The sequence below is a fragment of the Diceros bicornis genome, chromosome 14 (genome assembly GCF_020826845.1).
Source record: "Diceros bicornis minor isolate mBicDic1 chromosome 14, mDicBic1.mat.cur, whole genome shotgun sequence".
Classification (NCBI taxonomy): domain Eukaryota; kingdom Metazoa; phylum Chordata; class Mammalia; order Perissodactyla; family Rhinocerotidae; genus Diceros; species Diceros bicornis.
In genome coordinates this window covers 36,592,650-36,598,826 of record NC_080753.1, presented here as the reverse complement: position 1 = coordinate 36,598,826, position 6,177 = coordinate 36,592,650, and the positions used below count along the sequence as shown (strand labels likewise).

At 39.4% G+C, this 6,177-nt stretch overlaps 1 pseudogene; it reads left to right on the top strand.

Moving 5' to 3' along the window:
* Window positions 1–826: 826 nt before the first annotated feature.
* On the top strand, window positions 827–5,456 carry LOC131413314 (olfactory receptor 1G1-like; annotated as a pseudogene).
* The last annotated feature ends 721 nt before the right edge of the window (window positions 5,457–6,177 follow it).

The window sequence follows — 6,177 nt, the reverse complement described above, 5'->3', positions numbered from 1 at the left end:
CTACCAAAAGTATATATATATATATATATATATCAATAAGAGTGGTCCCATCAATGACCATGAAATGTTATGGTTGTATGTCAACCCCTTCAAGCTGTTCTGACTTAAGACAGGCCAGTGACTAGAGAGAAGTTGTTAGTTTTAAGTAATCTTTCTAATTTAACTTCTAAACCAACGTTAATATTAGACTTCTGTTTAATTGTTGATTTTATTCCTGAATATCATCTATAGGAAATTCTCTCAATGGAAAATACCTCCAGATTTTCCACTAATGAGTAACTCTGGGAACTGAGTCTCCAAGGCCGAAAAGATTCTTTCTACAGCTCAACCCCTCTGATCCCAAGAGAGATGAAGATTGATAATGCTTAGCTCCCAAGCTACATCATCTTTACCAGGTTTCATCAATATATTCTAAGGCCCTGGATTCTCTGGTCTGTCCCACCAACCCACCAGTAACATTGGATAGAATGGATATTTTTAAGATCATCATTTATGGGGTGGACATTAGGGAAGCCAGTAGGTAAGTGCTGAAGATGTCATTTGACAAGTGGAGTAATGGGATCAAATTTCAAAGTGGACCATAGAGAGCGAACATTCTGCACTTCATGGGCTAGATAAATTGAAAGTCCATTTAATTTGTATATCTGTTTCCAAGCAGTATGTAAATCGGTCCAGCCATAAAAAGAAAAAAATATATATCTTACATGATAAAACTGCTACCATGGAACTATCTAGTAGGAAGTTAAATATGTGAGTTTAGAGTTAAGTAAATAAGTTGGAGTTGAAGACACAATTTGAGAATTATGTGTTTGTAGATATATAAAGCATGGAACTGGAAGATAGAGAAGACAGGTATAAAGTGAATAATATGGAAGAGAAGGAGGAGGAGGAGGAACTGAACAAGGAGACTGAATGGAGTAATCAGTGAGATCACTGGAAACCCAGGAGAGCTTGGTTGGTATCCTGAAAGCAAGACAGAGAAAGTGTTTGAAGTAAGGAAAGGAGGATCAACTGTGTTAAGTCTTGTTGAGAGGTCAAGTAACTTAAGGGCTGAGAATTGAACTTTGACATTGACGAGCGTGATTTCAGTGGGATGATAGAGCAAAAGCTTGACTGAATTGGGTTCAAGAGACAATGCAAGGCAAAAAAAAAAAATGAGTTTGGAGAGTAATGGGCAACGAATAGTGGAGACAATGAGCTTTTTCAGGAGTTTGCCTTGAGGTCAGAGAAGTGAACCATTACATGGAGAAGACTATAGGGGGTCACTAGGGTTAGGATATGGTCCATCTGAGGCTGAAATTTTAAAGATGGATAGAAAGGACCTCATAACTCGTGTTGAATAGCATTTAGATCATTTCAGTATTGAGGCACACCTGTCCTGAGATCTCATGTGAACCATTTATTTTCCAGATGAATAACCTGGAGGTGGATATCATAGCAGTGAAAGTATTCAATCACAATCAACAAGGCACAATCTGAGAGAAGATTTGAAAACAAGAGATATATGGCACTGTCTGAGCTGAAGGAGTGTTGTTCTGAAGGAGTAGGGGAAGCCCTAATGTTGTGGCAAAAGGTGAATCCTCCAGTTCCCAATAAAAAGAGTAGGAAAAAGGAAAGAAAGAGTAACAGAGGTCGTAAAAAAATATATTATTCTATATATTTTGAATTCTACTTATCAGATTAATGTCATCTACATCATCTGATGTCAGAGTATGTAGAAAAGCAAATTCTCATGTCTCACCTCAGACCTATTAAATCAGAATCTCTGGGGTGGATTTCAGAAATCTGGAAATTAACTGGCTCACTAGGTGATTCTTAAGCATGCTTTGAGAATCTCTGTTCTCAAGTATTAAAAAATGCTCTGCATAAAGAGGGAAAAAGTTGCATCTCTTTGTCCTGTCAGTTAACATTGGAACTTTTTGTGTGTGTGTGTGAGGAAGATCAGCCCTGAGCTAACATCTGTGCCAATCCTCCTCTTTTTGCTGAGGAAGACTGGCCCTGGGCTAACATCTGCGCCCATCTTCCTCCACTTTATATGGGACGCCGCCACAGCATGGCTTGACAAGTGGTGCTTCTGTGTGCGCCTGTGATCTGAACCCGGGCCGCCTGCAGCGGAGCGTGCGCCCTTAACCTCTACTCCATGAGGCCGGTCCCAGAACATTTAAAGATTTCTAAACACAAGGAGGTAATGAATGTGTAAGTGTAAAAAGAAAATTTAATTGTGCCTACAACAAAATCTATTATAATACTTTGATTATAGTCACTACAGGCTGAAAAGGATGTTGAAAATCATCTATGTTATGAAAAACTCACTACTAGCAAATCCAAATGAATCTTTTATTCAAGTGTGATCAATTATTTCCAAAGAGCATAGCACAGCTCATCTCTTCATGGTAGTTGATACAAAGGGCATTTGCTCCCCCACCCACATGTGTGAAAGTGATAAATGTCCTCATTATTAGAGAGCAGTTATTGAACAATAATCCTTGGGACCAACCATGTGCTCAGCTTTTTGGTGGGTGCTATAAAGAAATTTTAGAAAGAAACCATGATTCCTACTATCAGGAATTTATAGTATAATTGAGAAAAGAAGATTTATATGTCAGAATTTTTAGAAAATACCATCAGACAGTAACTTATTAAGGGCTAGATGGTCAATCTATATATTTCAGAAGATATAAAATAATGAGGGATAGAATGTTCAGGGGTAGCTCCATGGTGGGGAAGAGGATAAATTTTAACTGATCCCTGAGGGCCTGATAATATTTGGGTGAAGAAGGAAAGACATTGAGAGAAAAGAGGATTGGGGGTTAACATTGATAGAAAGTATGTGAAGGTGGAAATGAGCACATTTGTGGACCTATGAGTTGAATAGCCCAAGGAGAGAGGAGACTGAATGCTGTTGAGTTTTGGGAAATGCTGTTTCATAGGTAAGTGGACACAGATGGAGAAGTTCTTGATAGCCAGGCACAGATGTTATATGTGATGCAATTGGAAATAAGATGTTAGAGGAATTTAAACAAGGAAGAGTCAGGCCCAAGACAGAGTGTCCTATGATTTCTGGCAGATGCTTACAGCATGAATCATGGTAACTAGAGAGTGAAGTCAGTGAAGCCAGTTAAGCTGCTGATGAAATAAGCTGGGAGTGAGTTGATTAGAGAAAGTCCAAAGAGCATAAGCATTAAAAAAGTGAGAAAGGCACTGAAATAAGGGACATTTTGTAGACAATAAAAGTTACAGCCCTTAGTCTGAACTTGAGGGATGAAGGAAATGGATGAATCAATGTTTCCAACCCATGTTACCAGGACGATATTTTGGACAAGAAGAAGTTTCGTTCTTGAAATGTTGAAATGGAGGAGGACTACTTGGGGAGGACGGGGAGATATCGTCCTCTTCTGCCTTCACTCTCCATTAATTAATTTATTCATTTTCTGACAAACACTTGCTGTCCTTTGTATGCCAAGCACTGGAGATACACTGGAGAGGAAAACCAGATTCAATCTCTGCCGTAATGACCCAACAGCCTTGTGAGGGAGACTAACATTAACTAAATAACTTAAATAAATATTTAAGCCAAATAAATGTTATTACATTCCCCATATTATAACTATGGTAATCTACTAAGGTGCTATGACAGTGTATTAAAGGAAGGGTTGTTTAGTCAAAGAGGCAAAAGAAGACTTTGCGAAGAAAGTAACCAATAAATTGGAGATTAGAAGAATAAGTAAGAGTTGACTTAGAAGGAAGGAAATGAACATGGTACATGTGAGGAAATAAAATACATCCAGTGTTGCTGAGGAGCAGAGAATGAGTAGACTATGGTTCAAGATGAGGCTGGTGAGATACCTTGAGGTCAAAACACACTGAGCTTGTTAGACATGGTGGAGGGACTGTTGTATTTCTCATGAGAGCAATGGTTTTCCAGAGACCTATTTTCAAACAAGGAAGTGACATGATCAGATTTTCTTTTTTAAAAAAATAACTCTTGCCGCAGTGTGGAGAACGTATTGGAAGGGGCGAGACCCATGTTAAACCAGTTAGGGTGATAGCATTACTCCAGTCAATCAACTATACCTTGAACTAGAGTATTGACTGTGTAGGATGGTTAGGAGCATTTTTTGAGCTCCTACTATGTGCCAAGCATTAAGCTAAGTATTAAGATGAAGGCTTTGCCTTCAAAGACTCATGATCTTGTGATGAAAATAGATTCACAAACAGGTAGTTATACCACCCTATAACATGTACAAAGTTTAATTAAGAGAACTCTTTTACACTTTACGAACTCCAAGAAGCCTCTCTTGTTCCCCTAACTCTCTCATCTTTGTGCCTCCTTACTGTACCACCCTTTATGAAGTCCAACTCTTGTCCCTTCCTTTGCTATTTTAGTTTTTTATCCATTCCTCACACTGGTAGTATAAGGGAAATCCATTGCCAACAGACAGCCTCCAGTTACTATCCACCCAGTCACTGACAGTGAGTTAATCTGCTTCATGCTTATTCTTCTCTTGTAGCACACCTAGTCTCAAAACGAACTGCAGCAAGAACCCTGACTTTGTCCTCTCAGGGTTGTCCACTGACCCAGAGAAATGGCAGCTCCTCTTTGGTCTCTTTCTGGCCCTCTACTTGCTGACCGTCCTGGGAAACTTGCTATTTCTACTAGCTATTGTTGCTAACATCTGCCTCCGCACTCCCATGTACTTCTTTCTCAGCCAGCTCTCCCTGGTAGATCTCTGCTTTACTTCCACCACAGCCCCCAAGATGCTGGAGGATTTGTGGACCAGCAACAGATCCATCTCTTTCTCTGCATGTCTGGCTCAATTCTATTTCTTTGCTACTTTTGCTAATATGGACAATCTGCTTTTGACTTCCGTGGAAATGAACAGCTACACTGCCATCTACCGTCTTCTGCACTATCCATTGCTAATGACTCCTTGCAGATGTGGGCTGCTAGTGGGTGGGTCATGGGGAGTAGCATACCCCGACTCTTTGATCCAAACCATGTTGCTAACCTGACTATTCTTCTGTACTAATCAAGAGATTCCCCACTTTTTATGTGATTTTGACCCACTCTTATGGGTTCCTGCTCTGATACTTACCGCAATGAGGACCTGATGAAAGTTCTGACGGGATTTTTAGGAATCAGCCCTCTCCTCTGCATCATAAGCTCTTATACCCATACTTTCCATGCTGTAGCTAGGATTCCATCAACACAAGGGAAAAAGAAAGCCCTGGTCACATGCAGCTCCCACCTCTCCATGGTCATCCTCTTCTACAGCACAGTCTTTGCCACCTACATGAAGCTCCCATCAACTTCTTGCTCCTCTAGGGAGCTGATTGCTGCTGTCATGTATACCCTGGTAACTCCCACTCTCAACCCTTTTCTCTATAGTCTGAGAAATAAGGATGTGAAGAGTTCACTAAAAAGGATTCTGGGCATGGAGAGTTCTTGGGATTAGGAATAATCCCCATAAACAAACCTAATTTCATCACCACATGTACAAAGTGAATCAGTTAAGACCAAGGCTTTCATAGAGCACTATGTAATCTGTTGGAAAGCACGAGAAATAGAAATCAGAATAACTCGGTTTTAGGTCCCACTACAGTGGGTGTTTTGATTAGTGTTTGCCTTCTAACACTCATATTATTGATATTTGATCATCTACTGCCATCACTACTGCCATTTTGATCACCATTGCCATGTCTATCAGTGGTTTAATAGTGAAGATCTTCACCTTCACCTTTATTATAATCAATATTACCTTTGTTGTCATCAGAGTCACCATACCAATTATCGTCTTCAATACTATCCCCATCAATACCACCAATACCATCACCAAAAGTAAGAGAGTGGAAACTTGTCTTAGATGGTTTTTCCTCTTTTAATTCCTCATTTTTCAGGATGTTTTATATATTTGTACATTTGTGCTATGTTTGAGAATTTCTGGAGAGCTTCTGATACCTATGGCTAAGAATTCAAAGATAGTTCAAAGCAGGAGAATTCTTTTAAATACTCTGTTTTGTAATAGAACAAAAAAATTTTCTGTGTGTTTTATTTATTTATTTTGTGCTGCAAAAATAAAATGGTTTATGCATCGCTCAATGAATGGATTCTGCTTTCAGATATAAATTGTCACAGGGTGATGCAGAGAAAGAATTCTTTGCGTTGCACTATAAAGA